The 8,767-nt window shown below is 41.0% G+C and overlaps 1 pseudogene; it reads left to right on the forward strand.

Moving 5' to 3' along the window:
* The first annotated feature begins 7,817 nt into the window (after positions 1-7,817).
* On the forward strand, positions 7,818-8,564 carry LOC132513991 (cell division control protein 42 homolog; annotated as a pseudogene).
* The last annotated feature ends 203 nt before the right edge of the window (positions 8,565-8,767 follow it).

Consider the following 8,767-nt stretch of genomic DNA (forward strand, 5'->3'; position numbering starts at 1 on the left):
GGGGGCATCCAGGACTAATAATATTCTTTATCTTGTTCTGAGAATGAGTACATGGGTAAATTCATTTTGTGGGAGTTCAATGAAGTATGTACTTATGATTTCTGTACTTCTGGTACTTATGTACTCTTCAGTAAGAACTATCCTGAGGGGACTTCCCTGGTGGTCCAGTGGTTAAGACTCTGAGCTCCCAATGCAGGGGCCTGGGTTTGATCCCTGGTCAGGGAACTAGATCCTGCTTGCATGCTGCAACTAAGACTCTGCAGGTCGCAACTAAAGATGCCACATGCTGCAACTAAAAAAGATCCCGCGTGCCACAACTAAAGATCCCATGTGCCGCAACTAAGACCTGGCGCAGCCAAATAAATAAATATTTTAAAAAAAAAGAACTATCTTGAAAATGCCATATGTTTGGAAATTAACAAACACATGTCTAAATGATCATGAGTAAGAAAAGAAATCATGATGGAAATTTAATAATGACAATACTGCATATCAAAACTTGCAGGTTAAGTGGTACTATAAGGGAAATTTATAGTCTTACATGTTTACATTGGAAAAGAAGAAAAGCTTATAAATATGTGTGGTGTCCAAATATAGCAATAAAACCTTTTCTAAAAAAAGGATAAAGAAAGAAATAACAATAAATGGAATAGAAAACAGACACAATTTAAAAAACTCAACAAAGACCAAAAGTTGATCAAGAAAACAAAAAAAGAGAAAAAGCACATATAAACAACTTTAAGGATGAAAAAGGAGGACATAGCTACAAGAAGTCCAACCATGTCTACCTGTACAGATTTTGTTTTCCAAAGATCACCCTGCTTGGGGAATGTATTATAGAGGAACTTGAGTGAATGCAAACAGAGTAGTTAAGAGTTTATTGCTGTAATCCAGGTAAGATGTAATGTAGCTTTTATTGGGACTAGAGTCTTGCTTAGGGATGACACTCACATTCTAAGGTTATCCATTTACTGTCTTAACTTTTCTTCTAATATATATATATATATATATATATATACTTATTTATTTATTATTATTTTTTTGTTTTGCGGTACGCGGGCCTCTCACTGTTGTGGCCTCTCCCGTTGCGGAGCACAGGCTCTGGACGCGCAGGCTCAGCGGCCATGGCTCACGGGCCCAGCCGCTCCGCGGCATGTGGGATCTTCCCGGACTGGGGCACGAACCCGTGTCCCTTGCATCGGCAGGTGGACTCTCAACCACTGCGCCACCAGGGAAGCCCGCCTTCTAATATTTTTATTGTTTTATTTTTACACTTAAAACTGTAATCTTCGTCTGGAATTTAAAAATATATAGTAGGAGGTAGAGCTATGGTGTTTTTTTTCAGATGGAAAACCATTTAACGTAATACAACTCGTTTAAAAATAAATTGAAATACCACCCTTGTAAATTAAGTTTCTGTATTTACTTGAATCTGTTTCTGAATTCTGCATTCTTTGTTCTACCATGAATTTGTCTCCTCCTATGCAGATACTGTACAGCAGGTTTTACAGTAAGTCTTAATATCTGGGAAGATAAATTACTCCCCTCAGAATTTTTCTTTTATTTTTCCTTGGTTTTATTTTGTTACATTTATTCTTCTATATAAGCTTTAAAATAATTTTACCCTTTAAAAAATTCTGATATTCACGCTGATTGGAATGGCGTTTGTATTTTAATTTTAGAAGAATTGACACTTGTCTTCCCTTCCAGAAACATGTTCTAACTTTCCATTTATTCAGGTCACCTTTTCTTTGCCATGAATATAGATTTCAGAACTTGACTGTAATTATGTTCAGCATTTTATGTCTTTCACTTGAATATTTGAAAGTAATATTCATTTTACATTATGCACTTTAACAAGCAAATAGTGCTCATTTAGTTAATCCCTTAATAGTCTAAACATTTCCAACATTTCAAGTATGTCATTTTGAATATGGAAATTCTTCTTGCTCTGAGAATTACTGAAAACCTCTGATTCATGATTAGGTTGAAGAGAAGGAAAAGTATTAAATTTAGATTAATCAGTAGGGGTGAGGGATAAATTGGGAGGTTGGGATCGATACATACACAATACCACGTATAAAATAGATAACTAATAAGGATCTAATTATAGCACAGGGAACTCTACTCAATACTCTATAATGACCTATATGGGAAAAGAATCTAAAAAAGAGTGGATATATGTATATGTATAACTGATTTGCTTTGCTGTACACCTGAAATAAACACAACATTGTAAATCAACTATACTCCAATAAAAATTATTAAAAATAATAAAATTAGACTAATCAACTTAATATAACTTAACAGACAGTCGTGTAACTTTTGAATATGTTATGCACCATTGTCTCTTTTACAGATGCCTCTTTGCAGCTTTTCATTTCATCATGTAGCAAAGACACAGGGGATTAGTTTGGGATTTGAATCAAGTTATCTTCATAGTTTCTGAGTGAAGAAAGTTCATCCAGAATTATTCAACAGTCAATAAAGAAGGTGCATGGACATCTAACATCCTCCACTCCCCCTGTAACCACCACCGTGATGCTTAGAGAGGAAAGAGACTACTTTCAAATAGCAAGACTCCCAATGAGTGGGAATGATCAAAAGGCGTTATCAACACGAGCAGTTATTTTTCTTTTATGTTTCAGTGAGATTCTCGTCTAGCAGAGTAAGATGACAGATGCAGCCCCTACTTATTACTTGGGTTTCCCTACAGAAATGATTCTGGAAACACCAACAGGCTTGCATCCTTACGTGAGGCAGAGGATCTTTGGAGATGGACATAGAAGGTAAGTGAAGGGGAACTAATCAACACTCTCCTTTCTCTTGCCAAAGACAAATCCTTTTTTTTTTTTTTGGCGGTACGCGGGCCTCTCACTGCCGTGGCCTCTCCCGTTGCGGAGCACAGGCTCCGGACGCGCAGGCTCAGCGGCCATGGCTCACGGGCCCGGCCGCTCCGCGGCATGTGGGATCTTCCGGGACCGGCGCACGAACCCGTGTCCCCTGCATCGGCAGGCGGACTCTCAACCACTGTGCCACCAGGGAAGCCCTTTTTTTGGGCCATACCCCTGCAGTGGAAGCTCGGAGTCTTAACCACTAGACTGCCAGGGAAGTCCCAAATCCGTTCTTATTTAGTGAAGACAGTGCCCAAACCAGAAACTGCAGAACTGTGAAAGGGAACTATTTTGGGAAAATATTTTTCTTGTTGCCGTTATCTAAAATGAAGCAGCCATGAGAATACAAGGGGAAAATCTAAATATGGTATTTTGGGGGGAAGGGATGACAGGGTTACTTTTCAGTATATTTTAATTGAAACAAGACGTGAGTTGGCTCTAGTCACACAGGTGGAGTGGGGCTCCTTTGTGACAGTGGATCGCAACCCAGGCTACACATTAGAATCACCTGAGGTAATATGGAAAATGCTAGTGCCTCAGCTCAGCCCTCAACAAGTTCTTACTCAATTGGCCTAGGATTGGCCTGGGCCTGGGTCTTTTTTAAAACCCCTAGTAAGTCCTAATGTGGAGCCAGTGATGAGAACACTGTTTTGGAGAAATTACCAAGGGTTTGGGAGGATCAGTATTTTTTTAACAATGTGTGAAACAAAATCACTGCCAGATTTGGCAGGAGATTGCAAAGTGACATGCCAATAGAAAGTATGATAGTAAACCTCTATTTTAGCTTATTTATTAGGGAACAACCAGTGTCCTGCTAGTTAACTTTGGGGGGCTATTTTTTCTAAGTTAGACTTTTCATACTGAAATAATACTTCCATCAAATGAACATCATTCCCTCACATTTGTCATTGTTTGAAGTCATATCTTGACCTTCCAAAATGCCTTTAAAATTTCCTTTTGAGTCAGTTAAGTGTTACTCCTTCCTGGAACAGATAACTGGTTTAAGTGGTTTTTGGAATGTTCTCTGGTTTGATTTATGACCATGAAAGTGAAACCGTACAACTTGGATGGGACTTGAACCCAGCCAAAACCCAGACTGGGTCTTGAACCCACTGTCTTTTAATTGAAATCACACACCTGGTCTCAGGACTTAATGAAGCTCAGGTTCTTTATATTTCAACTTAGAAGGAATTCAGCCAGTGGCAAAGTGATAGGTAAGTAGATTTATTTAGAGAGATACACATTCCATAGAATGTGGTCCATCTCAAAAGGCAAGAGTGACCCTGGGAGAAACACATTCCACAGACAGTGTGGGCCATCTCAGAAAGCGACAGCCTCCAAAATACGGGGTGGTTAGTTTTTAGGGGCTGGGTAATTTCATAGGCTAATGAGTGGGAAGATTATTCCAACCATTTTGGAGAAGGGTTGGGGTTTCAAGGAATTGGGCCACTGCCCACTTTTTGCCCTTTTATGGTTGGCCTTGCAACTGTCATGGCAGCTGTGGGTGTTTCTTTTAGCTAATGTATTACAATGAGCGTATAATGAGGCTCAAGGTCTACTGGAAGTCGAATCTTTCACCATCTTGGACCTAGTTAGTTCTAACCAGTTATGTCATATCCTCAACGGCTATGTCATTCTTTAAGGGTTGTGCCCTGCCCCCTTCCCTCCTGTTTCAAAAGGAGCCTGAAATTGTGCAGTTGTTGGTTACTTGAAAATTTTTCTTGAAAAATTCTAAGGAAATGGGCAAGACTTTAGCTGACTAGGGGTTCTGTTTTCAGCATCTTATTCAGTTACTGCCTAATTCTATTTTGTCTCCTGTATAATTGTTAAATATTCATTTTCTGCCTGTATCTGAAATTCATGAGTGATATTGCTCTGTATTTTCCATGAGTGATCCTTGTTTTCAGCCTGAAGAGTCTTTCCTTTTCTTTCTTGTTTTTAATTTCCCAAGAGCCTTCTTAGAACTCGATTTTTATCCACCCGTGATATCCCAACAATTTATGTTGGTCCTCTAAGACCATTGCTATAGGACTCAATGGTGTTCTCTTATCTATCGGTGTTGTTTTTGATTGATTTGATGCTGGACTCCAAAAAAACATTTATGTTTAGAAATTTGGAGATTTCCTGATGCTGCTTCATGGCTGGTTCTCCCCTGACATAGAGTAGGAAAAGTCCCAAGTGCTCCGTCCTGCAGGACAGCCCCACCATACACGCCCCCCCCCCCACAACTTCACCCATGGCTGGAGAAAGCAGGCTTTTCCTAGAGCTCCCTGTGTCTGTGCCCTCTCCGTCTCTCCTGAGTTGCAGGCTACCCTCGAGCTTGAGCTGAGATATACAGAGAGAAGAAAACCTAGGAACTCTCTTCCAGGTCATCATTTAAGACCTGGGTTCCTTACCCAGTCCTGCTGCTCTTTATTCACTGTAGTAGGCAGAATAATGCCTCCCCACAGAAAAAGATGTCAATATTCAAATTCCTGGCACCTGTGACTATATAACCTTACCTGGCAAAAGGGATTTTGCAAACTTAATTAACTTAATGATTTTGCGATGAGATTAACCTGGATTATCTGGGTGGGCCAATGAAATCACAAGGGCCCTTATAAGAAACAGGCAAGAGAGTCAGAGGTAGTGGAGCTGTGGTAACAGAAGCAGAATTAGGAGTGCTGTGAGTCAAGGAAGGCAGGCAGCCTTTGTGAAGCTGGAGACAAGGAAACAGAAGATTCTCTAGAGCCTCCGGAAGGAACACAGCCTTGCAGACCCATTTTACGTTTCTGACCTCTAGAACCGTAAGAGAACTTATCTGTGTTATTTTAAACCACTAAATTTGTGATAATTTGTTTAAGCAGCAAAAGGAAACTAATTCATCCACCTTTCGGAGTCATCTGGTAGTTGCTTTATGGATTTTGTCTAAAGCTTTTTGTTACAATCAGAGGGAGAGATGTGTTACCGGGCCCTTTCTAGATTCTTGGACAGCATTACCATAGATATAAATGAATATCGCTTCCACAAGACTCTTAGGCAAGCAAAGCTTTTTATTAAAAGAAAGAGCTTGTGCACAAGGGAGAAGGCAGGAAAAAAATGCCAGCTCCCGGAGTAGAAGGGGCGAGTTGCTTTTATAACAAAAGGGAGGGTTTGTCTCATTATAACTGATAGTTTTGAGAAGTTGTCAGACTTTTTGATCAGCAGCAGATGGCTCCACAGTGGCTATTGGGAATAGGGCGCGCTTCTGGGAGCGCTTCTGGGAGGGGAAAGGAGTGCCTCAGAGTTTTCTGCAAGAAAGCACAGGAGTAGATAAGGTTAAAATTTATAGTTGAGGGCTTCCCTGGTGGCACAGTGGTTGAGAGTCCGCCTGCCAATGCAGGGGACACGGGTTTGTCCCGGTCTGGGAAGATCCCACATGCCGCGGAGCGGCTGGGCCCGTGAGCCATGGCCGCTGAGCCTGCGCGTCCGGAGCCTGTGCTCCGCAATGGGAGAGGCCACAACAGTGAGAGGCCCGCGTACCGCAAAAAAAAAAATAAATAAATAAATTATAGTTGAGCTTCTTGTCTTATGGCAACTAGGTATACTTGCTAGTGCAACAGAGACAAAGTTAATTTTCTATTCCCGGGAGCCTGGTTTTTCTCTCTGGGGCTCAGGCCTCCAGGGCCTTTGTTCTTTAGCTTGCAAGGCCTGTTTTGCCCAAGGCCATTCCCTAGTCCTTTTCCAAAATGGCTGTGCTCTTTTCATCCTGTCTTAGATGGTGTGGAGTGTCCTTACTCCAGCTTGAGTGGAACCAGAGCCCATTATTATTATTTTTTAATTAATTAATCTATTTATTTTTGGCTGCGTTGGGTCTTCATTGCTGTGCGCGGGCTTTCTCTAGTTGCGGCGAGTGGGGGCTGCTCTTCCTTGCGGTGCGCGGGTTTCTCATTGCAGTGGCTTCTCGTTGTGGAGCACGGGCTCTAGGCACGTGGGCTTCAGTAGTTGTGGCTCGCGGGCTCTAGAGCGCAGGCTCAGTAGTTGTGGCGCACGGACTTATTATTATTCAATGAGGCATTTACTATACTCCTTCCTAAGAGCACCAGGTGGGGAACACGTTTTCTAAACTAGATCTAGGAAGTGGGATGTGGAATCAATCCATCCTCCTCCCCTTCAGGGTTGTCCAATGGTTAATGAATTAAAAAAACATGACTAAATAAAAACAAATCCCACACACACTCCCCCACCCAGAAAAAGGAAAAAAAAAACAAAAATTAGATGTCCCAGATTACTCGCCAAAGTGGAACCCGGGAACAGCTTCAACAACCCAAATTAGTCTGTTACAGAGTCATCACAAGCATGCCTTGCTTTCAAACAAAAAATAATTTTTTTGAAACAAAAAACTAAAAACTAGTACTGATCACTTTTCTGACCATACACTATTACTCAAAATTAACTAGTATTGGGAAGGGGAAGGGGGCCATAGCTATGGGCCTTGTCTCACACGAGTGCGTGTGGGTAGGTGCAGGGCATTTGTCATTATTGCAAAAATGAATTTTAATTTTTTAATCTTTAGTTTGATTTAAACATTGCTTTTAGTATATCATGAGTGATATTTGCAACAAAAAGAATAAAATGCCTAGGAATAAACCTACCCAGGGAGACAAAAGACCTGTATGCAGAAAACTATATAAGACACTGATGAAAGAAATTAAAGATGATACACATTTTTTCAGCTCTCTATGGGCTTAATTCTGTCCACTCACTCAGAAGTCGCCCATGGCCATAAGCAGTTTATGAGCCTTTTGTAAAGACAGTCTTCTGAAATCAAGAGACTCTGTTATAATGGACTTTTGGTTTTGCTTTTTTACGGCAAAGATAAATGCAGTCATTGAGATAAGTAGGCTGTTACAGCAAGTTCCGTTTGTTTTTTTTCCGAAAAGCTTTGGAATTATTTTAGCGATCATGGGGTATAAAGAGTTAGACCTGCGGTGTCCATATGTACCGACTGTTTTTGACAACTATGCAGTCACAATTACGATTGGTGGACAGCCTCGTACTCTTGGACTTTTTGATACTGCGGGGCAAGAGGATTATGACAGATTACGACTGCTGAGTTATCCACAAACAGATGTATTTCTAGTCTGTTTTTCAGTGGTCTCTCCATCCTCATTCGAAAATGTTAAGAAAAGTGGGTGCCTGAGATAACACTGTCCAAAGACCCCTTTCTTGCTTGTTGGGACCCAAATTGATCTCAGAGATGACCCCTCTACTGAGAAACTTGCTAAGAATAAACAGAAGCCTATCACCCCAGAGACTGCTGAAAAACTGGCCTGTGACCTGAAGGCTGTCAAGTATGTGGAGTGTTCTGCACTTACACAGAAAGGCCTGAAGAATGTGTTTTGACGAAACAACCCTGGCTGCCCTGGAGCCTCCAGAGCTGATGAAGAGCTGCAGGTGTGTGCTGCTCTGAACGTCTCTCCAGAGCCCTTTCTGCACAGCTGGTGTCCACATCATACTAAAAGCAATGTTTAAATCAAACTAAAGATTAAAAATTAAAATTCATTTTTGTAATAATGACAAATGCCCTGCACCTACCCACACGCACTCGTGTGAGACAAGGCCCATAGCTATGGCCCCCTTCCCCTTCTCAATACTAGTTAATTTTGAGTAATAATGTATTGTCAGAAAAGTGATCAGTACTAGTTTTTATTTTGTTGTTTCAAAAAAATTATTATTTTTTGTTTAAAAGCAAGGCATGCTTGTGATGACTCTGTAGCAGACTAATTTGGGTTGTTGAAGCTGTACCCGGGTTCCACTTTGGCGAGTAATCTGGGACATCTAGTTTCTGGGTTTTTTTTTTTTTTTTCCTTTTTCTGGGTGGGGGAGTGTGTGGGGGATTTGTTTTTATTTAG

This window comes from Lagenorhynchus albirostris, chromosome X, assembly GCF_949774975.1.
Source record: "Lagenorhynchus albirostris chromosome X, mLagAlb1.1, whole genome shotgun sequence".
NCBI classification, from domain to species: domain Eukaryota; kingdom Metazoa; phylum Chordata; class Mammalia; order Artiodactyla; family Delphinidae; genus Lagenorhynchus; species Lagenorhynchus albirostris.